Source organism: Aphelocoma coerulescens, chromosome 3 (assembly GCF_041296385.1).
Source record: "Aphelocoma coerulescens isolate FSJ_1873_10779 chromosome 3, UR_Acoe_1.0, whole genome shotgun sequence".
Classification (NCBI taxonomy): Eukaryota; Metazoa; Chordata; class Aves; order Passeriformes; family Corvidae; genus Aphelocoma; species Aphelocoma coerulescens.
Window position 1 is genome coordinate 101,861,943 of NC_091016.1, and position 24,017 is coordinate 101,885,959.

Genomic DNA, 24,017 nt, shown 5'->3' on the forward strand with positions numbered 1-24,017 from the left:
ATTTGAACCTTTTTAGGATACAATTTCAATTAGTTTTACAGAAAAAGGAAGTTGGTAGCACTAATGTTTTTTCTTTTTTGTTAAAAGTAAAATAGGAAAACTAGGATTTTCATATAACCAGGAATTATGGTTAAAGCTCAGCTGTCAAATGAGTTTCACTGTAAAATCAGAAGCATTACTAAGTATTGTTGGATTTTCTTTCCCCCTTTATATTGCTTCTTTTTCTGTCTACTGCAGAAGTCTTTGATGGGGTCATTAATTTGCAGGGTGAAAAAAAATTTCTCTGACTATGAGGACAGTTAAAGCAAATATATAGTTGAAGTTTCCAAATCATAGGAAGCATAATCATGACATCTAATGAATCTAAACACAGCATTTTTTGTGATTTGGATAAATTTAGCTACATTTGCACAGTGAATACTTGCTGTAAAGACAATTTTAAGTAACTTTTGAAGCTTGATATTTAGTTTTCCTAGCTAAGATGGTATTAAGTTCTGAGGATCATACTTGAAACATTTTATAGGAGTCAGTGTTTGGGCAAAACCTGCAAAATTCAATTCAGTTCAAAGTTACACTGTTATGCCTGGATTGAAGATATGGGCTTACTCCATTGATTTAATGTGCTAACTTCAGAAATTATGTTCTGGATTGAAATTTTATTTTCAAACATACTTAATACTTGAGAGAATTTTAATCTGCGGATTTAGCCTAAAGTCCTAAACCATCTTAAGGCATAGCTAAAAATATAGTTAACATTGCTAGTTCTAATAAATAAAATTTCTCAAAAATAATTATTTTTCCTTATGCTGACATGATGCCAAATGCAGAGCTCCATTCTTTTCATGCTTCTAGTCACTATTACACAATATAATTGTATGTGTATAGTAGTATGTATTGTTGACAATTCAGTTACAGAAGCATGCTGTTGATGCTCTTGAAAGACATCTTTTTTGCTTTGCCCTATATTCAAGGCAAATACCTAACTTTCAAGATCACATCAAACAAACTAATGACTGGCTCTTCCAAGAAGCATTGTTTGGTTCAAGGCTAAAAGTCTTTTTATTCAACATCTAGTTTCTTATTAAACTCAAACAGGAAATAGAAGCCAGTTTCATAAAGGGTGTTTGGTATTTATTTCTCTCAATAATCTATGTTACTTACCTTTTAAAACTGTTAGGTACATAATGATAATAAATCAAGGAAAATGATAGTGCCACATAGAAAAATTAATTTAGGTGAGCGTGTTTTATTCTTTCTGTCCATGACCCAAATACATATCGCAATCTGTTAAAACTGAAATGAGTTTAGAAAAAACCCTCCATAGAAGAATGAGAGGTATGCAGAAAGGTGAAGAAATTCTTAGAAATTTTTTGCACTTTGCTTAAACAAGAATTCTTACAATCTTCTATTGTGCACATATGTCTCCTTCCTGCCTAATATAAAATGTTGTTTTGAAATATGCTTTAGGATGATTGTAATTTTACACACAGAAACAGTGTGACTTCAGCAGACTTCCCTGCTCGATTTGCTCATTTGTAATGTCATCCTTCCCAATCATGCTTGTCTCTTTTGATATACTGCCTCTCATGAAAACTGTGAGCCCTGTAAATGTCTCTATAATGACTAGCTCACTGAAGCCCTGGTCGTTGATGGCAGCTACCATAATGCAAATAATAAATAATAATAGTGTCTGTACATAGCTACAGCAAAGCCAGTGAAGCAACACATGTTCCTGGATATACAGGGATTCTAATGATCCACTGGATCAGGGTCAGATGTTCTCCCTGTATCACATGTGTCAAAGCAGGAGCTGGAGCTCAACTTCTACAGTTAGATCTATATTTGAATTTTTACAGTGTTTAGTGACTCTTTGTGAGCCTACTGATCGACTCTTCCATATTTATTGAGTGAAATATTTTTATCCTTTGTAGTCTCTATACTTCAGTGGTGTTACATACACGTTATCTACTCTCTTTCCTATAAATTAATGATAAAGCAACAGCAGAGGGCACCTTCTAAATAATGTATTCTGAACTTTTAACAGTATATGCTTAACTTGTATTCTGATTTACATTTTATTTAAATACCATAGCCTGAAATTCATATGCCAGAAAATAGTGTGAAGAGGACTGAAAAAAATTTCAAGCAATGCCTGTCAACATTACTTAGAGGTTTGACCCTGCAGGTTCTGAACTCTTAACAGAGTCATTAGAATAATTGTAATGAAATTTTCAAGATGCAATGATTGAAGGATTGTGGTCTTAACTGTTTTGAATATGTGCTTAATTAGGCTAAAAGTCTAAGCTGTTAGCATTGAGATGCCTCAACTGTAGTCATGTTCCATGTATTGGCATTCAGTAGTGCAGTGTCTTGGTAAGACTTCATTTTGTAGCCACATCTCTCCATGTATCTTTTACATGTATGTTTCTGTGGACTGTTTTGGTATTTAACAGAAGCGTCCCCAGTTTTCAAGCTACCCTAGAAACAGAAAGAGGTAATTAAATTTAATAGAAACTGCAACATTTAAACAAAGATACATGATGTGTGTGCCCATGTACTGCATAGTTAAAAGAAACACTAACATAACACTAGAATTAGAAAAGCAGTTCTTTAATTTCAAAGGTTGGATTGCCAGCAGTGAACTAGAAAAGGAAATGTTTTCGATACAAGACTTTTTGTATGTACTGGTTCCCTACATCAGACACACTAATTTACATTTTGGAATCATTTTCTGTTCTGATTACTTGCTCTTGCTGAGCAGTGGGAAAAAAAAAAGTCAGATTAAAAAGTACAATAATAGAGCTATCTTGCCAAACTCATTGCATTCAGGCAACTGCAAGGCTTCCTCCCCTCATAGTAATTTGACTGAGAATATACCCACTGTGTTGAGATTTATGCACTGGGAATGGAGCACAGAATTATTCCAACAACTTGCCAAAATTTTGAAAGCACAAGCTTTTCAAGTCTAAAGCAGTATTACTGTTGCTTAAATGCCATTTGTAGGCAATAGGAAAACTACTGCTAATGTATTTGGTTTGAGTACTATCACTCTACAGCAAGTGTGTTAACATATAAAACAACAGTAACTGGTCCTCTGGGAAATTCCAATACAGCAGAGCTGCTATTTCTGGAAAGCTATTTTTATATATGGAATACTACTGGGCTGTGTAATATTTTGCTATTAGGTGAACACATTGAAAAAATTTAATTGGCATGTGATTTCAGCTGTCTTCCCGGAGGAATAGTGGTAACTTTATGTACTGATTCAGTTCACTGTACCTGTAGAACTGCTGTTAAAGGAAAACCAGTGGCTTGGATCCACTGAAGGAAGACTAATTTTTCCAACACACAAAACCTGAGAGAAACTCCTGAGTACCATTTAAATGGTATTTCTGCCATTAACTTATTTATATATTTCACTTAAAGAATGTTTACAAAGGAATTTTTTTTTACGGAATTTTACAAACACCATTTTCCACCATGTTGTGTGCTGTGAATGGCTAGAATTGCCTTGATACAAAAACTGGGCCATCACGAAACTAAGTTGTTCTTGCATGCACCTGATCAAAAATCTACTGAAAGCCCTTAAATTAAGTCAAGCTTGGGCTGACTTGCAAGATTGCCACTTTATTTGGTTTTGGTCAAGATATTTTTTCATGTTGAACACAAAAGGTAGGCAAGACACGATTCTTTGTTCTTCAACTCAGATGAATAGGCTCTAGGACTCAGGTGGATGGTGATTCTGACAGCTTTCAGGACAAAAAATGTCCCACATAGATAAAACACTCCTTTAGATCAGATACTTTTTCTCTGCAGTCATTACATTAGGGGAACTGCTATGATTCAGTGAACTGCTGAAGCTGTTTTTTCATGTACCATGCCAGGCAGCCGTGCTATTTGTCTCTATTAGGACTTCCCTCACCCTAAGTAGGGTGGCCATTTACTCATTGTAGTGCTAATTATACTCTGTTGTGATAGTTAGTCCCTCCTTGCCTCCATTTTCTTCTTTTTCTTCATACAAAATGCAAATTTCACTCAAAGTGAAAAATTACTATAAATTGAGATCTGTGCTTTTTTCTTTTTTTTTCCAAGACCTAGGCAAATAAAAAATATGCTCTTCCCAAATTCAGCCACCTCTTCTTAGGTGATCCCTGCTGCTTACATATTTGCAGGTCTTTATGCAGGTCTTTAAGCTCCCTCCCTTTAAACTGTGGCTGCTTGTACTGTGCCTCTTATTATGGCATTGCCTTGCTAACCCCTAATATTTCATTGCTTCCCTAACTTATTCTGCCTTCTTGTCACCTTTCTTCAGCCCTGTTAGATTTTTCTTACAAATTTTTCAAGGCTTTTTCGTTCATTCTGTAAGTGTTTACACTGGGCTATGTGCATTAAGCTCCCACATACTTCCAGGATAGGTGGAATAGACACTTGATATTCCAATGCAAGAGTTTTAATCCACTGATGGAGGTAAATCTGAGCCTGTTAATTCTTAAAGACTCAGAGGAAGCCAAGCTGGACACAACTGGCAGAAATTCTGGGCAAGAGCTCTCAGCTGGACAGAGAGGGTAGATTCCAAAGCAGTGTTTTAATTGCTACTAATAGCAGTGCTCAGTGGTGGAAACATGGATTTCTTTCTGTGGCTTGTTCCCACCATCTACTCATTATCATGACAGCTGATCAAGCTGGGATCTTAGAGGCAGTGGTTGAACCAAACTATGAGCCTTCGTCCTTGGCCAGAGTGCTAGAGGTGACATGAAAACAGAGGTGGCACAGGAGCAGAAGAGCTGTTGGTAGCAATCTGAGCTCATTTCCTTCCTGTCTGTGCCAAGCCTGTTGTGTGCTGCTGTATGGCTTGAAATAAAAAAGAAAGGAAACAGTGTCCTGCTGCCTCGTAACTGTAAAGCATCCATGAGTCAGATAAGTTCCTGTAGTGCCCTGAATGGTGATCTGCTCCCTTTGGATATAACTGACAGGCGGGACCACCAGAGTGAACACTGCCCCTGCCCCTCAGCACTGCCTGCCTGTCCTTTTGTGCATATCATTTGGAAACTTGGAGAATAGGACTGACTGTCTCTCTGAGAGGCCTCCCACATTAGAGAATATTTTTTGTGTTACTTGGGGGAATCACTGCATGAAAGATGTAGCTACCCACTGAGTGTCAGATAAAGAGCAGACTCCATTTCATCTATTAGCTGGTTAAAGAGTAGTTTGTCTAGTAGACACTTTCTGTATTCCCTTGGGAAGAGATGCAGGGTTCTGATGGTTACTGTTTGAGACCCTGAGGGATCTTGATGGCCCATCATGGTGGAGTTCCTTCTGGAGTTACCCCAGGTTATTCATCCTGCATGTCTTAAGCACCTCTCTGTTTATTTTTGTGCAATGGAAACAATCATCTTGGGAAGTGGACATAACATGTCCTTCCAGTGACTAAAGAACAACATAACTGCCTATCTTAGCTAGGCAACTAACTTTAATGTGCTTTTAAGTGTATCTAGTTGTGATTTTCCTCTTCTCTTCTTTTTCTTCTTTTTCTTCTTTTTCTTCTTTTTCTTCTTTTTCTTCTTTTTCTTCTTTTTCTTTTTTTTTTTTTTTTTCTTCTTTTCTTGCCCCCTCTCCCTTCCAGATTGGCCTTTTCAGCAGAGAGAGATAAGCCCAGAAGTACTATGGTTACAGCTGTTGAAATCTACCCCTTATCTACCTCTCCTCTGGGAACACTTGAGAAAGCTCAGATCTTCCAGTTTCTATAATACTGGACAGAAACTTTAGGGATTAATTAAAATGAAAGAAGTGAAAATCTATCTGTCCCCATGTCTTTTTATCCTTATCATCTTTCTTTGAGAAAAGTAGAGACCTTTGAGAAAAAATCCCACCTACTCATGGGCTGACTGTGTTTTGAGAGGGAAGGAAAAAAGCCCAAGATTGCTACTGGGAGCAGACTTGACAGGTTATGCTTTCTTCAAATTGGGAGTTTCCACAGTCTTTCTTCCATCTCACTTTTCCTAAAATTTACTGGGAAACATTAGGCTGTGAAATTTTGCAGATGAAACTGGGATGCTCTCTGAACAAAGTGCTACTGAAAATATCGACTGGTTTTGTGCATATAGAACTCAACTGAGAGTGCTCTGGGCATTGTATTAATGCTATGGTAACACTGGAGAAACCCGGTACATTTGATCAGTGTTTGCAAGGTATCACATGACAGTGAAAGTTTTTGTTTCTGTTTTGTTTTGTTTTGTTTTGTTCCCCCCCTCCCCCAACAGAAGTATGTCATATAGTTTTCAGGTATTGAGGTGTATTTTAACATATGTTAACCAAACATACGCTTTGGGTTTTTTTTCAGTTTGTTTATTGAATTTGAAAGTATAAGCATACAATTTCAAAAAAGTATATAGAGAAAAGCACTTTAAAGGTTAACCAATAAACAAGAAGTTTAAAATAATAAAAGAGAATAACTTAAAGTAGATCCTCTGTAAGGGCATAAATTTACTTTGATACTCCACAGAATGCAAACTCTTCCTTTCCTGACAAGGTATTATGACTAGACTTCTCATGAATGTCAGAAATAATTTGAATTTCATCTCATGTTATTTTTATTCCTGCATGTATTAATATTCCTGGATTTAGAGGCTGGTCAATAGAGTTAATGCCACCAATAATAAGGCTGCATGCAGCTTTTGTCAATCAGAACTAAGAGCTTCTCTTCTTGAGTTGAAATCTCTTTGCTATGTCTTATTAACTTCTATTAGTCTCATTATTAAGTCTTTAATATTACCTAAATATTTGAAGTTATAAGAAAAAAAATGCCTTAAGACCTGAATAAAGCTTTGGACCCGAGTTCTACAGATGAGAACTAGGCTAAACTCTGACTCTGATTAACTGTTGTGGGTCTCTCTAGAGAAGGAGGTAAAAGAAGAAGCCATAAGCAGTAGAACAAAACCAGTAGGGTTCCTTTCCTTCTGGCTTCTCTATTGTAGAGAGATCTTGCAGCAAATTCTTCTGGCATATGGAACACACAAAAATTAATTCTTAGGAGGCTGTGGGTCAAAGTACTGACTAAAATTCTAGGCATCTTAAACATCTTAGATACCACAAAGCCATACCCTTTCATGTCTGAAATGTGTTTTGAGTGGCTTGGTACAAATGCTCTTTGGAGTACACATTCAAATTAGGTGAGATTATGTTGATTTGGTTGAATTTATGAATTTACAAGTAAAAATTATAAACTGTGTCTGAGCCACTGCAAGATTACCCACTGAGTTGTTTCCATCAGGTTATATAAATTAGTTGTCTAACTGCCTTTAATTAAAGAGATATAATTATTTTTTATAAGAATAAACTTCATTTTTTGCTAAAAAAATTGCCCTGGATGTCAGCAGTTGTGTTGATTTCTTGGGAAAAAAAATTACTGTACTGTCTACTTGATGTATTTTTAAATGTTATTTCTGATGATTTTTGTCAGTTTTGATGAAAAGTTTCACAGAACTAGCCTGAAATGATACATTGTTTTCCAGAATTTCTCAGATTCACCAAAAACAATTTATTAGATTTTTCCCAGCACACATCGACGTTAAGTTTAAGAACACAGAAAAAACCTCAAGCGTTATTTAGTTCTAAAGACCATATGATATTGGAGGGGTGGAGCTAAGTAAATATGAATTGAAGTTGCAATACATTTTATACAACTTTCCTACAAAGTAGTTGTCTGGGCCCATATCCACTTCTGTGGGCACAAGGAGATACAAACTATTGCCTAATATTTATGTTACTGCAGCACTCATCTATCTTGAGCCTGCTCTGGACCTGGAAGGTCTCTCATGACAAAACTTAGTCCTTGCCAATAAAAATTATAGAATCACAGAATGGCCTGGGTTCAAAGGAACCTTAAAGATCATCTAGTCCCAATTCCTCTTTCACTAGACCAGGTTGCTCAGAGCCCCATCCAGTCTGGCCTTGGACACCTCCAGGGATGGGGCATCCACAGCTTTTCTAGGCAACACATTCCAGTGCCTCACCACCCTCCCAGTAAAGAATGTGTTCCTAATATATCTCTTTCTAATATCTAAACCTACTCTCTTTCAGTTTGAAGCCATTCCCTCTTATTCTTGTAAAAAGTCTCTCCTCATCTTTCTTGTTGGCTCCCTTCCAGGTACTGGAAGGCTGCAATTAGTTCATCTTGAAGCCTTCTGTTTTCCAAGCTGAACAAACCCAAGAAGGCACAACCAAAACCAAAAACAACAAAAAAAAAAATTTAAAAAGAAGCTGAATACTCTCTAAAGTCTGGTATATACTTGATGGTATATACTTGAAAAAATTTACTTGATACCATGTACTTTTTTTTTTTTTTTTGGATGCATGTTGCTGCAGAGAGCCCTGACACAAGATTAGGAAGAGAGAATGGTAAACTTGTAGGACAGTTCAGGGAGACAGCACTGGCCATGACAGGTGCTCTGGGAGAAGGGAAGCTGTGTTGAGCACCGGCTGGCCTGACATAGGCAGATAACAACACAGGGATGAACAGGCTGATCGCAAAGCCCTATGTCTGGGTAAGAAGCTTAAAACTGGGAAATATTTTAAGTGACATCTGGTATTTTGTTTTCTATTTTATGAGTAGATAGTAGTTTTGCTCCAAGAAAAAAGAATCTCATCAGTTGTCCCAGTGTTCTTCTATGGTCAAAAATAATCTAATAGTTACCATTACACCCTGATTTATTAACCTCACCCCCCCCCCCCCCCCCCCCGAATCCAGCCCACCTTTAACAGATTAGAGTTGGGATTTTCTCATACTGAAAATCTTTTAGTCTGATCCAGTATTTTTCAAGGAGTAGCCAGGTCCTGTGTGTAGTGTGTCTTTCAAACAATGCCTCTGAGACTAAGAGTTCAGAAGATACCCTTTTTTATAAAAGGGAGTAGAATCTGCCTCTAAGCACTCAAGCTCTCTCTGTGGACTTCATCTGGATCTCTCAAGAGATGTGCATTTGCATTTCTAGGATAGAGTCAAAGTAAGGCAAATCTCTGGCTTTACAGAAATTTACAGTTATACTGCTTGTCCCTATCAGCACCTTTGCTATGTCACACTTCAAATTTTGTTAGAAATAAGTTATATGATTGCATTCTTGCATTTACTGCTCCTGAATTTCCTCATAATGCTTTAGTTAGAGATATCAGTATATGTGAAAGCTACGTTCTGTTTTCTTATAGAAATACATATTTGAAATAGGAACTTATCCATAATCTTCCAGACCAATGCAATGTTAGTAGTAAACAGAAGAGAAGAGGCTTCATCAGTATCTTTAGTTTTTATTTCTTATGTTTGTAAAAAGTTTTATTTGGCTGTAGATGAATGACAAAAAGAGGGAGTAACTGTGGTTTAAAGCTGGAGCAGATTATATGACGAGCTTTTAAAGAAGCAGAAGCTGCAAAATGAAAAGCAGATGTCTGGAGGAATGACACATGCACCTCTGATTCACAAAGAGTTTAATTTGTCATAGTTCAGGTGGGGCTAAACTGCATTAAGGGAATTATTTGAGGTCTTGGCATTTTAGAAATATTGGCAATACAACACAGTTTTTTTAATTCCTGTGTCCATGACCTGAAGAAGTTCCGATAAACCAAATATGTAGATTGCTGTTGCCACATAATGAATAGACAAATAAAAAAGACCTTTAACAACTGTGGAATTGATGTCTTTGTTAGGTTATTTTCTCAAGTGACCAATAATTCTGTCAATATTTTTAAAACTCTTAATAAAACAGTGTATTGATCTACATCAACCTATGAAAAATGTTTGGGATTTTGAAGATCTTTTTTATTATTACCACATGCAAATAAAATTATTAAGAAATGTGTGTAAAAATGGAACTGAGAACATACTCTATATCCAGCTAATTTTCAAAACCACCATTAATTTTTTGCAGAATTTTGATAGTTTATCAAAAATGAAGAAATATTAGAATGACTAGAAATAATGATGCCATGAAGATTTTTTTGCCTTTTCTTTTATACCCCTGTTATACCTTTTTACAACTTCTGTATTCCTAGTGCTTTTTGCCTGCATTCTTGGAATTGTTTGTCAAGCTGAGAGACTAAACATTTTAGAAGCTTCGTAGCTAGGGATAGGTGTGCCATACCTGTCAATTTAAACCTGATGTTGTTCATCTACATTTAGGAAAAGTGTAGTGAAAGATAAAATAATGAGGCCATTTGAAAATTAATTTCTTTGATACAAAATGGATTTTTTGTAAATGCCTCACAGTTCATTATTGTTTCTTTGCTATCTATTTTTGCAAATTTTCTGGCACAAAATTTAGTTATGAGAAAGTATTACCAGCTGAGTGAGTAGTAAATGAGAGACAAAGCATGACATGGCAACGGAAAAAGAACAGTTTTGTTGATTTTCATTCTAGGGTCTGTGAATCTTTGGGATTCTGAATTACCTTGAAATGCTGTGCAAAAGCATATAGAAAATGTGCTCCTGTGGTCAGGAAGCTTAAAGCTGTTGTACAAAGACCTGCACCTCTCTCAGATAGGCCTGGGGATCTGCAAACTGAAAAAGATTGAGAAAAACCCTTAGCTCTACAAAGGAAATCATCCTTTATTATGCTGTCTGAAGTTGTTTTAACCTCACTCTGGAAACAAGACTAGAATCGAGTAACTAATATCACAATAGATTTGAGATTTGAAGGAGATTCTAGTTTGTTAAAGAAAATAAGAGCTCACAGTGGTGGGGAAGGGAATTATTTTTGCTGTTTATTTCAAGTAGAAGAGGCCTTAAGGTGCACAGTCAAGTAGGTGGGGATTTGGCATGTGCTCATTTTTCATTTCACGTGGGCTACCTTTACTCTCTTAAATATTTATTACTTAATCCAAAAAAAGTAATAATAGTAATGCTGTAACATTTCTCTGGCTGTGTTCCCTCTGCAGGGTAATTACTTGTGATGAGTGCTTGGGGGTATGCTGGTCTCAGCTTGGATCTTTGGCTGGAGAGAAAATGATGAAGATGGTTTATACCTGTCTGAGTTCCAGACCCAGAGCTATTGTGGAAATATTTCATTGACAGAAATACTGTAATAAGATTTCAAATTGCAAACCCTTTAATTACAAGATTAATGGCTTTCAGGCTAGCAAAAATAACTGAAATGTCACTTCCAGTTGTTTGTACACTCATTCATTTATTCACTTGCTAATTAACTTGAGCCAGGTACGGCACTTCCAGTAAAGCAAAAGTTATAATTTCCTTTCTCTGTGGTTATAGTCCCTTCGAAAATGTACAGTGTAGGCTGGGAGTGATTCAGCTGCCTCAAATACTTATACACAAAATGTTCTGTAGAAATACAAAGCCCATATATCAAAAAGGAGGGCGCTACTTCTTAACAAATATATTTTCCAGAAGGTCAACGTGGGACACAGAGGAAGAAAATGAAGGAATTCTGAACATCTCCAGCATGTGACAGGTGAGTCCCATTTTGGTCGCTGGTTTGACAAGGTCTGCAGGAAACCTTTCATGTTCATTGATGCTTCTTTTTGAGCCCTCAGGCAAAACTACAGTTAATGGGTAAAAATAATAAATTTAAAGTCTTTGTATGAGGTTGTACCCTCCAGAGCTAAAGATGGGACGTATTACTAATAATCTCTCACACTTCTGTTGGCAATGACTTGAGTGACGAATATGCTGAATTGGTCATGCATTGCCTGGAAATCACAGTTTCTGTTTTTCACACTTCATATCTCTAGGCTATACAGTTACGTGGGGATAAGTTAACATTTTGCTCCCACTGAGCAGTGCTCCAATGCCACTAATGAGCAGGCTTAGGCTTGTTTTAGAACAACCAGGCCACCATTACTCAGGTGTAAGCCCAGAATGACTTACACAAATGCATCTTTGTTAAACAAAGTCCTTATTCTTTCCAGTTCTTTATTTGTTCCTCATGGCAGTGTGTATGCGACGTAATTGGGATCCTGCATAGTAGGAGCAGAATCCCATCTGTCTGAGGCATCTATAATTGGTTGCTGTCTCACAGTTTCAGAGAAGTAGCTCATCTGAATGATAACATTTTCTTTCACCACTTAAAACTCTAGTAGGAGAATAAACAATAACTATGCTCTGCATCGTACCTTGAATAATAGGTTAAAAATTTCAGCACTGAAAAGAACATCTTCAGGATAATTTTTACCCAGGCAAAATATTAACAGGGCTGTCAATATTCATTGTTGCATGCTGTTAGTGTATAGCTCACCAAGGCATAGGAATACCAGAATGAGTTTTCAATGGACATAGTTAATAGTATCCAAATGTGCCAACACACGCTTCAGTGGCACTACTCTGAAGAGCAGCTTATACCCGCAATAGCACAACGGACAGGATTGGGGGTTCGATAGAACATTTTAAGCACGAACACTGGTCACATTCAGTCCTGAATTCGTACTGCATCCATGATCATATGCAGGTGTAGGCATTATGAAAGTCTTGCATATCCTGTGGAAAATGACTACCTTACCAGAGATGATTGGGGCAGTCAAGTCTGGCACCATCTGTCTTGTCAGTTCTCAAGTTAATCAACCTATGCAGTCACTGTTGAAAAAATCGAGCCTTCTAAGGGGTTCCGAACATTACATGCAATAAGAGTCATGGAGGTACATGGGATGCCCAAGTTCAGGCTCTTCTTAGGACAGTGGGAACCTGACTGAGTTATGGGTGTTTTATATCCCATGGGGAAACTGCTACACCGAGTTTTCTTTGGGATCTGCACTTACCAAGGTGCTGAGGCTTTGTATCTTCCATGGACATTAACCACATGCAGGTCTTTACACTGCCAAGCGTCTGTCAGGGACTTATACTGTAACAGGTGTTAGAGTATAACACTGCACAACTAATCTTGGCAAACATCTCAGGACTGAGTACTTGTTACTTTGCTGAAGTTGTAGGTAAGGTTTTGTACTGTTCTGTGAGGGAGAATAGTGTGTTGTATGTAGACTGTTTCATTATCAGATGGAGGCAGAAGAAAATTCCTTCTGGGGACTTAGAAGCTGTTGCTGTGTGGAAGCATGCTGTGTGAACAACAGGCTGTGACTAATTGTCTTGGGGTGACGTTATGATGTGTATCCCATATCGCTGCCTATGCCCAAAATTAATTTTTGTGCCTTTCTGTGCCTCTAAACTGAGCCTGAGAGGGGGAAGGAAAAAACTGAGCAAAACTTTTTCAGGGCAGTTTGCAGCTTGTTCAAGGTCACACAGAGATAGCAGGGTTTTTTTTCAGCTGCGGGAGGGAGCGAGGAAGCACCCGGCTTGCTTTTTTTCCAGTCAGCTTTTGGCCAGTTGTTTCAGCTTCTTGTTCTCCGGAGAGAGAGATTGAGAGTTGGACTGTGTTTTTCCTTCTCTGGAATTCCGGATTTTCTCCCTTTTATACTGGACTGTTTTTTTCAACCTCAGAGCACATCGGGAGGACTTTCCACCGGGCACAGAGGGCCTGGCCCTGGCCCAAGCCCCAGCGCCGAGGAGACCAAAGGGAGGACTCTTAACACTTTCCCAGGTTTTTTTTCCTCCACAGTGAAACATTTTATTATTTAGCTTTATTTTCCTTTTCCCGTGTGTTTGGTAAATAAATAGTTTTATCTTCTTCACTTTCCTTCGAGGAAAATTTATTTTTTCCCGAACCTGGGGGGGAAGGGGTAGCTGTGCCTTCTCTCAGAGGATATATTTCTAAATTTGGCCAAACCGGAACAAATTTAGTGGCGCCCAATGTGGGGCTCGAAGGAAAGTGAAAAAACGGTGCTAATTACATTTTGGTTTGAATTTGCTTATTCTGTGTTGGGGTAAAGTAATCACCATGGTGGTTGAGTTCATAATGTCTCTCTGGCTTGATGTACTCATGTCTTTTTGGTCCTTAGGCTTCATTGAGGTACTGGTTTTTTTTTGGTCCCTAGGGTTGTTTGCCTATCCACAACTTGCTCAAATCTTGTCCCTGATATGTAAATTTTACAGAGCAGGGAGACGAATCAGGATTTCTATCTTGCTGTGCTCGGTGATAATGATTTATAAGAAGTTGACAGAGGTACGGGCAGCTGTTCGGAGTGTGTATGATAAGTGGTTTCTCCGTCCTAACCCCAGTCCTAGCTTCAGTAGCCTGTTTTGGGAATTTATTAGTAATTGCACCCAGATTGTTAGAGGAGGAGGAGACGAGGTTTCCCTTCCCTTTAAATTTGATAGGTTATCTTTTGAGAATGTTCAGTTTCCCCTGGATGTTAAAGACATCATCTTCGTGGTATTGTATCTCCTAAGCTTCCTCCATATGTCTCGCAGCTTGTCTAGAATGAGAGCTCAGATTTCCAGGGTGACTGCTGAGACACCTGACCCAGAGGTGGAACATCCTGAGTGGTGTGGGGAATGGGAGGATATGGGCCAAATCTTGAAGAAATTCTCTGACCCAATGGTTTGCAAGTTTCCCCCTGAACAAGTTCAGAAACCAGCTGAGGTGGCGAAATATCTGAAAGAGAAATATAATGACAATTCCAATGAGAACAAGCTCCTTGCGATATGTTGGGCTTTGGCATATGCCTATCGCACACTGCAGCATGTAATGGTAGAGAGACAGGAAGATAAATCAGCAAAGCCTGCAGATACCCCAGTCACTCAGGCTGCAGATAAACCAGACAGCAAGCCCAAACCAGATGGAGAGTCTAAGCCACTGACAGTGGCTCCTGTCACGAGGAAGAAGCACACCACCAAAACTGATCGCCCAGTGAAAGATGATGATGATGCAGGGGAAGGGACCTCAAAAGATGCAGGGGAAGGAACCTCAAAACCACCATCTGACTCAGGCATAGAAACCATTACTGAGTCCATGTCCATAAAGGACCTTCACAGCCTAAGAAAGGATTACACCCGACGGTCCGACGAATCCATAATAAGTTGGATGGTCCGTATTTGGGATGCGGCAGGTGATGATGTGATGCTGGACGGTGCTGAAGCGAGGCATTTGGGATCCCTGTCACATGATCCAGTGATCGACCAAGCGATGAAAAGGGGGGCTGACTCTACCAGTGTCTGGAGGCGAGTTTTAACAGGCGTGGCTGAAAGATATATGTGTGGAGATGATCTCTACATGCAGCAAACCCCATGGAAGACCATAGAACAAGGGATCCAACGCCTGAGAGAACTAGGGGTGGTAGAGGTTGTCTTTGCAAATGACCCAGGATTGAGGAGTCCAGACCGGGCCAGAGTTATTCCATACATGTGGCGAAAACTCATACACCTTGGGCCACCAGAATACGCTTCTGCTTTAGCAATAATGAAACCGGACTACGGTGCAAATGAGACTGTGAAGGATATGGCAGTGAAGCTCCGAGCATATGCAGACTCTGTGCATGGCCCAACACATGCAAGAATCGCAGCTGTGGAAACACGTATGCAGAAAATGGAAGATAAGATGGAGAAGAATCACCAGGAGATTAAAGAGTGCCTTCTCCGCGGACGTTCCCCAGAGAGAAGGCACATCCCACGAAGTGAGCTGTGGAATTTCCTGTGTGACAGTGGGGAAAACATGAGGAAGTGGGGTGGACAACCCACTTCTGCTCTGGCAGCACGAGTGAGTGAATTGAAGGAGCGCAAGTCTCAGAAAGGAGGATCTACCAAAAAGGAAGTAGCTCCAGTTGCCTGTAGCCAAACTGCTGGAAATGATGGAAAAGACGATGGCATGTCCAATTCCCATGAAGGAACCTCTAAGATACAGGCCCAGGGAAAGAAGGATAACCAGGCATAGAGGGGCCCTGCCTCTAGCCAGGTAGAGGTCAGGGAAAACCGTGTTTTTTGGACTGTGTGGATTCGTTGGCCTGGTACATCAGAACCACAAAAATATGATGCCTTGGTTGACACTGGTGCGCAGTGTACAATAATTCCATCGCAGCATGTGGGGGTAGAATCTGTTTCTATTTCTGGTGTAACAGGTGGATCACAAAATTTGACCTTGGTGGAAGCTGAGGTGAGCCTGACTGGAATTGAGTGGAAGAAGCATCTCATTGTGACTGGCCCAGAGGCCCCGTGCATTTTGGGCATAGACTTCCTCCGGAACGGGTATTTTAGAGACCCAAAGGGACTCAAGTGGGCTTTTGGAATAGCTGCTGTGGAGACAGAGGGCAGTAAGCAATTGAATACTTTGCCTGGGCTATCAGAGAACCCGTCTGCAGTCGGCCTTCTGAAGGTGGAAGAACAAAAAGTACCAATTGCTACCTCGACAGTGCATCGCCGACAGTACTGGACAACTCGAGATGCTGTGATTCCCATCCACAAGATGATCCGTGAGCTGGAGAGCCAAGGGGTGGTCAGCAAGACCCACTCACCCTTCAATAGTCCCATTTGGCCTGTGCGCAAATCTGAAGGAGAATGGAGATTGACTGTGGACTATCGTGCCTTGAATGAAGTGACTCCACCACTGAGCGCTGCTGTGCCGGACATGTTGGAGCTCCAGTATGAGCTAGAGTCCAAAGCAGCGAAGTGGTATGCCACTATTGACATTGCCAATGCATTTTTCTCCATTCCTCTGGCAGCAGAGTGCAGGCCTCAGTTTGCTTTCACCTGGAGGGGTGTGCAGTACACCTGGAACCGACTGCCCCAGGGGTGGAAGCACAGTCCCACCATCTGCCATGGACTAATCCAGATTGCACTAGAAAAGGGTGAGGCTCCAGAACATTTGCAGTACATTGATGACATCATTGTGTGGGGGAACACTGCAGCAGAAGTGTTTGAGAAAGGAGAGAAAGTTATCCGGATTCTCCTGGAAGCTGGTTTCGCCATCAAGAAGAGCAAAGTCAAGGGACCTGCCCGAGAGATCCAGTTCCTGGGAGTGAAGTGGCAAGATGGACGGCGTCAGATTCCCACTGAGGTCATCAATAAGATCACTGCAATGTCTCCACCAACCAACAAGAAGGAAACACAAGCTTTCCTAGGTGCCATAGGCTTTTGGAGGATGCACATTCCTGAGTACAGCCAGATTGTGAGTCCTCTTTACCTGGTTACCCGCAAGAAGAACGATTTCCATTGGGGCCCCGAACAGCAACAAGCTTTTGCCCAGATCAAGCAGGAAATCGCTCACGCCGTAGCCCTTGGCCCAGTCAGGACAGGACCCGAAGTGAAGAACGTGCTCTACTCTGCAGCCGGGAACAATGGCCTGTCCTGGAGCCTTTGGCAGAAGGTGTCTGGTGAGACTCGGGGTCGACCACTGGGATTTTGGAGCCGAAACTACAGAGGGTCTGAAGCCAACTACACTCCAACAGAGAAGGAAATCTTGGCAGCCTATGAAGGAATCAAAGCCGCCTCAGAGGTAATTGGCACTGAGGCACAACTCCTCCTGGCACCCCGACTACCAGTGCTGGGGTGGATGTTCAAAGCAGAGGTTCCCTCTACCCACCACGCCACCAATGCCACATGGAGCAAATGGATTGCTCTCATCACACAGCGCGCCTGTATCGGGAAACTGAATCGCCCTGGGATTTTGGAAATAATCACAAACTGGCCAGAAGGTGAAAACTTTGGTCTCACTGATGAAGAAGAACAAGTGACACGTGCTGAAGAAGCTCCACCGTACAACCAACTGCCATCAGAAGACACACGCTACGCTCTTTTCACCGACGGTTCTTGTCGCATCGTAGGGATGAAACGAAAGTGGAAAGCAGCCGTATGGAGTCCCACACGACGGGTTGCAGAAGCTACTGAAGGAGAAGGTGGATCAAGCCAACTCGCTGAACTCAAAGCTGTTCAACTAGCCCTGGACATTGCTGAAAGGGAGAAGTGGCCAAAGCTCTACCTCTACACTGATTCATGGATGGTAGCCAATGCTCTGTGGGGATGGTTAGAAAAGTGGGAAAAAGCTAATTGGCAACGTAGGGGAAAACCAATCTGGGCTGCTGAAGAGTGGAAAAACATTGCTGCCCGAGTAAGAAAGCTGGTTGTGAAAGTCCGCCATGTAGATGCTCATGTCCCCAAGAGTAGGGCTAATGAAGAACACCAAAACAACAGGCAGGTAGATCAGGCTGCAAAGATAGAAGTGTCACAGGTAGACTTGGACTGGAAACACAAGGGAGAGTTGTTCCTAGCTCGATGGGCCCATGATGCCTCAGGCCATCAGGGCAGAGATGCCACCTATAAGTGGGCACGAGATCGAGGGGTGGATCTAACCATGGACAGTATCTCCCAGGTGATCCATGACTGTGAGACATGCGCTGCGATCAAGCAGGCCAAGCGGGTGAAGCCCCTGTGGTATGGTGGGCGGTGGTCCAAATACAAGTATGGGGAGGCCTGGCAGGTTGATTACATCACACTGCCTCAAACCCGCCAAGGCAAGCGCCATGTGCTCACAATGGTAGAAGCCACCACAGGATGGTTGGAGACCTACCCTGTGCCTCACGCTACTGCCCGGAACACCATCTTGGGCCTCGAAAAGCAAGTCCTTTGGAGGCATGGTACCCCTGAGAGAATTGAATCTGACAATGGGACTCATTTTAAGAACAACCTTATTAACACCTGGGCTAGAGAACATGGCATTGAGTGGGTGTACCACATCCCTTACCATGCACCAGCTGCAGGCAAAGTGGAACGGTGCAATGGATTGTTGAAAACCACTTTGAAGGCACTAGGTGGGGGAACTTTCAAAAATTGGGAACAGCATCTAGCAAAGGCCACCTGGTTAGTTAACACCCGAGGTTCCACCAATAGAGCTGGTCCAGCCCAATCTGAATCCCTGCATACAACAGATGGAGATAAGGTCCCAGTAGTGCATGTCAGAGGTCTGTTAGGAAAGCCTGTGTGGATAAATTCTGCCTCGAGTGCAGACAAACCCACCCGTGGGGTGGTCTTTGCTCAGGGACCTGGTTGCACATGGTGGGTAATGCAGAAAGACGGAACAACACGTTGTGTACCACAGGGAGATCTGATTGTTGTGTGAAATGCTTGTATACCCCTGCTTGCTGATTGTCACTGTCACTGTTCGTATATAGCTGTGTATATATATATATGTATTAATGTGTGTGTAGAATTAGAATATCTTAGTTTGGGCATTGAGCCAACAATATGGGATAAGGGGTGGAATGTCTTGGGGTGACGTTATGATGTGTATCCCATATCGCTGCCTATGCCCAAAATTAATTTTTGTGCCTTTCTGTGCCTCTAAACTGAGCCTGAGAGGGGGAAGGAAAAAACTGAGCAAAACTTTTTCAGGGCAGTTTGCAGCTTGTTCAAGGTCACACAGAGATAGCAGGGTTTTTTTTCAGCTGCGGGAGGGAGCGAGGAAGCACCCGGCTTGCTTTTTTTCCAGTCAGCTTTTGGCCAGTTGTTTCAGCTTCTTGTTCTCCGGAGAGAGAGATTGAGAGTTGGACTGTGTTTTTCCTTCTCTGGAATTCCGGATTTTCTCCCTTTTATACTGGACTGTTTTTTTCAACCTCAGAGCACATCGGGAGGACTTTCCACCGGGCACAGAGGGCCTGGCCCTGGCCCAAGCCCCAGCGCCGAGGAGACCAAAGGGAGGACTCTTAACACTTTCCCAGGTTTTTTTTCCTCCACAGTGAAACATTTTATTATTTAGCTTTATTTTCCTTTTCCCGTGTGTTTGGTAAATAAATAGTTTTATCTTCTTCACTTTCCTTCGAGGAAAATTTATTTTTTCCCGAACCTGGGGGGGAAGGGGTAGCTGTGCCTTCTCTCAGAGGATATATTTCTAAATTTGGCCAAACCGGAACACTAATGCATTAACTTGACATTTTTCTGCTGTTCAGGTAAGACATTTATGAGAAAATACATATTTTTTTAAAAGCATAGCTACTTCATTCCTAAGCAATTTCAAAACTAATAGGTGCTAACTACCTGATTGGTTGGGCTTTTGTATTTCTGGTAATAGGGATGATTTTATTCTGATCCATTATTACCATTTCTGTTTTACCATTTTTGCTCCAGATGTTTCTACAAACTTTATTAGCAGACAAAGTTCATGTCTCAAATAACATAAAATCCTAGAACACAAACTGAAGTGAGGAAGTGTAGCACACACTAGAGGGTGGTGGCAGAAGGAAACTGGAGGGTAATTACAATAAAAGCAAGCAGTTGTTTAAGCTGGCTGTTTGCACAATGTGGTGATCTTGAACCATCTGGAAATTTGTTTTCATAAACAAATAACATCTGTTTCTCTTCATTGTTGTATAACCTAACCTTTCATGGTGTTAAGGAAACTTCAGATGTATTCCTCAACAAGTAGTTGCCTGATTTCTTCAGAGCATTCACCAGAAGTGAATATGCTTCAGGAAGGAGGATGTGAAGGAGCAATAGCCATACTAACTTATTCCTGGAGAACATCCTTGATGACGTTCAGATACAAGGGCAAATATGATCAAATTGAAGCAGTTTCTTCAGGAACATAGCCATGTGCTGATCAACATCATTTGATAAAGTTATTTGAAATGCAGCATGGGCATGAATGAAGAAACATCCCATTGCTCTTAGCATAAGGATGTAGTCTGTGGCGAAGAGGCATCTAGTTTGTTATCAGTTCTACTACTAAGGTCTACAAACTCATAGCACTAAAGTTGTATGTCACATGCTCTGTCTTTGGTAGCATGAACACAGGTTGACTGGAATGGTGAGAATGCAGTTATGGTTAGCTGGAGAAAAGCTGTTTCATTGACCTTCCTCTTCTGCTTCATGGATCTCTTTGAGCTACACCATGACTTGGTGACTGTCCCTCCAAATGACATAGTCCAAAGCTGTGTTTCCAACACAGCTGTCTCATGACTGGGCCTGAAACACCAAGGCTCCCTTCTTCATGGTTTCATGAAAACGATGCTCACAAAAAGAGTTTGCCAGAAAGTTATTGACAGGCAATATATCGTCAGATCTACCACAGATTACTCCAGGATGAAATTGCACGTGTTAGTTAATTGTCATTTGAGAAGAACATTTGACAGTGGAAGCAAAAGGAATTTTAAAATTTTAGCGTATCTAACCTGTCCTGTAAGATTCACAAGAAAAGTTCAGATTGTTTTTAAAGGTGCTAGTTATAATATATTTGGATTGTTGATGATAGATTAATAAAGCTTGCTATTTTGAAATGGAAAATAAGTTGATCTTTATGTTCTGGGTCAAATTTTGTATGCAAAATCCTAACTGATCATTCTGTAGACATTCACCTCTGTGCCTTCATGTACAAATGTAACAATTACATCATGCTCTTTTGTATAACTAGCATGTTTAATGCATCTCAAAAATGCCTTCTCATGCCAACAGGCCCTTCAGCAAAGGCAGTCTGCACATTTCAAAAGTCAAAAGCAATGTGTTTAAATGACCTGTAACCTAACATGGTTCGTGCTGCTAGAAATCAGTTAGTCTGTTCTCCAGCTCACAAAGCCAACATTGAAGTTTGTTTTAGGGAAACATGGTTTGAGGACAGTGCTTTAGTGTGACTCATAATAGAGCAATGTGAAGATGTTTGACACTGTGGATATGTATCCATTATGTGTGATTTCCTGTGTGTTTGCATTCATAGAGATATTTTTCAAGTATTTTGTTTTTGCTTAAGCGACTGACCAAATATTCTATAATATTGGCAGACAAAATCGTCTATAATAGTCTTTCAGTAGCTGGGAGGTCTCACAATCACTGGCACTTGTTCTAATGGAGGACTTGAATTTAACGGATATCTTCTGGAAGTACAACACAACAGAGAGAAAACAGTTCAGGAGATTTCTGGAATATGTGGAAGAGAACTTCTGACACAGCTGGTGAGTGAGCCAAGGGAAGGTGCCCCTCTGAACCTGCTGTTTGTGAACAGAGAAGGACTGGTGGGTGATGTGGTGATCAGAAGCTGTCTTGTGCAGAGTGCACATTGCCCTTCTCCGGACATGTTGCAGCCCCTCAAAGTCTTTCTTGTCATGAGGGGCCCAGAACTGGACACAGGATTTGAGGTGTGGCCTCACCAGTGCTGAGTACAGAGGGACAATCACTGCCCTGGTCCTGCTGGCCACACTACTGCAGATACAGGCCAGGATGACATTGGCCTTCTTGGCCACCTGGGCACACACTGGCTCATGTTCAGCTGCTGTCAACTGGCACTCCCAGCTCCTTTTCCACCAGGCAGCTTTCAGCCACTCTGCCCCCATCCTGTAGCTCTGCATGTGGTTGCTATGACCCAAGAGTCACACCAATTGGCCTCATTGAACCTCAGAAAATTGGCCTTGGCCCATCGATCCAGCCTGTCCGTATCCCTTCCTACCCCTCAGCAGATCAATGCTCCCTCCCAACTCGGTGTCATCTGCAAAGTGACTGAGGGTGGCTTTGATCCCCTCATCCAGATCATTGATAAACAGCACTGGAAGTAGGTGGCCTAGCAAAATAAGTACTGTTATATAATAAGGACAGTACACAAATACAAATATACAAAGTATACAAGTATACAAATATATACTACAATGACCTTGCCAGGAAACCAAGGCAAGGTCAATGCTTTCCAGGTGCCATATGTCACTTTTCTGCATAATGCCATTTCCTTGCAAAGAGAAACTTCAGATGGCTTGCAAGTGCCTGAACTGAAAACTGCTGCAGACTGCTGAGCCCTGGCAAGTCTGCATGGCTATTGAGTGAAAAGGCACAGAGGAAGTCAGTTAGAAATGATGGGGTAATAATTCCTGCTTGGAGACACCAGGGCTAGAGGGAGGAAAGCTTTGTCTAATCAAGTAATGAAACCTCTCAGCTACTGCAGTTTGTACTCTGAGGTGAAGGTGGCATCCTGGCTAAGGGGAGGAATTGTCTGAAATTGAGGGCCACAGTAGGGAAGAGGTGAAGATCATGGTTTTGTGATGGCTTCCTGCCCATTTCTCCTCTTGGATGTGAAGGAAGGGGAAAGCCTTGCTGATGTGTGGGCAGTGTAAGAGTGCATGTGGGCAGAGAGAGCATGCAGCCACATGGTAGAAAAAGGTGACATTAAAACTCAGTGTTACATTCAGTGGTTTTTGTCTTACCCCAGTAGCTCAAGTCAAACCTAGCCAAAATTATTGTGTTGGAAATCCCTTAAAACAGCTCCAAAACTAATAGAGTATGTCAATTTATTGGGGAGAACTCCCCTATCCCTATATGAGTTTCCATTAAACAGAGTGTTACAAGTTATAGAATTTATATTTTTCACCCCAAATCATTTAGATACTTCTCATTTGGCATTAAACATTTTTGATTCCTAAGATTTTTCTTAATATTGGGCTGTTTTTTTTTTTTTTTAATTACAAGGAAAATCTAAGCATCAGATTACTTAGCTGAAGGTAACATCTGAAATAAACTGTACTACTAGGAATAAAGGCCCAATTTCATTCTCCCTGGACATTTTTCTTATGGATTTTCAAATGTTTCTGTTAGCAGAATTTAGTTCACTTTACCCTCATGGGAAATATATTAAAAATACTATAAAGTGGGCAGAGAGTGAAGAATTTTTTTAATCTGATAATTCAATGTGATTGTCAAACAAGACATAGTACAGAAAAAGGAGAAAATAAATATACTTGAAGTGATCATTTTACTTCTTTAAGCACAGGTTTTCAGGTCAGATACCAAATGAATGAAAAACATTTCACTGTGTTTAGGATGGTTTTAGTTTTAAACTGAGAAATGAAGCTGGTTTAAAGTTTATTTCCCTCAAATCTGCAAATAACATCAAGAGGGTCAGGACTTCCTATATGGGTTTTCATACTCTTTTCCTCCCTGTCTTTTTTAAAAAAAAATGTATACCTATATATAAGTATATATATATATATATACACAACTTGGAACAAGCCAATTGTCCTAGACATGAGAAGTTCTGTAAAATCTCAGTAATAATATTTACTCACATCACAGCATTATAGTGATATTCAATAAATGAATATTTCCAAATCACAATATACATATACTCTGCTCCCCTCTCTGTAGCTTGATTTCTAGACAAATTACAGCTGCTAAATATCATATATATTATCATAAATATGGTAATTTATGCCATAAATTTACAGCCACCTTATTG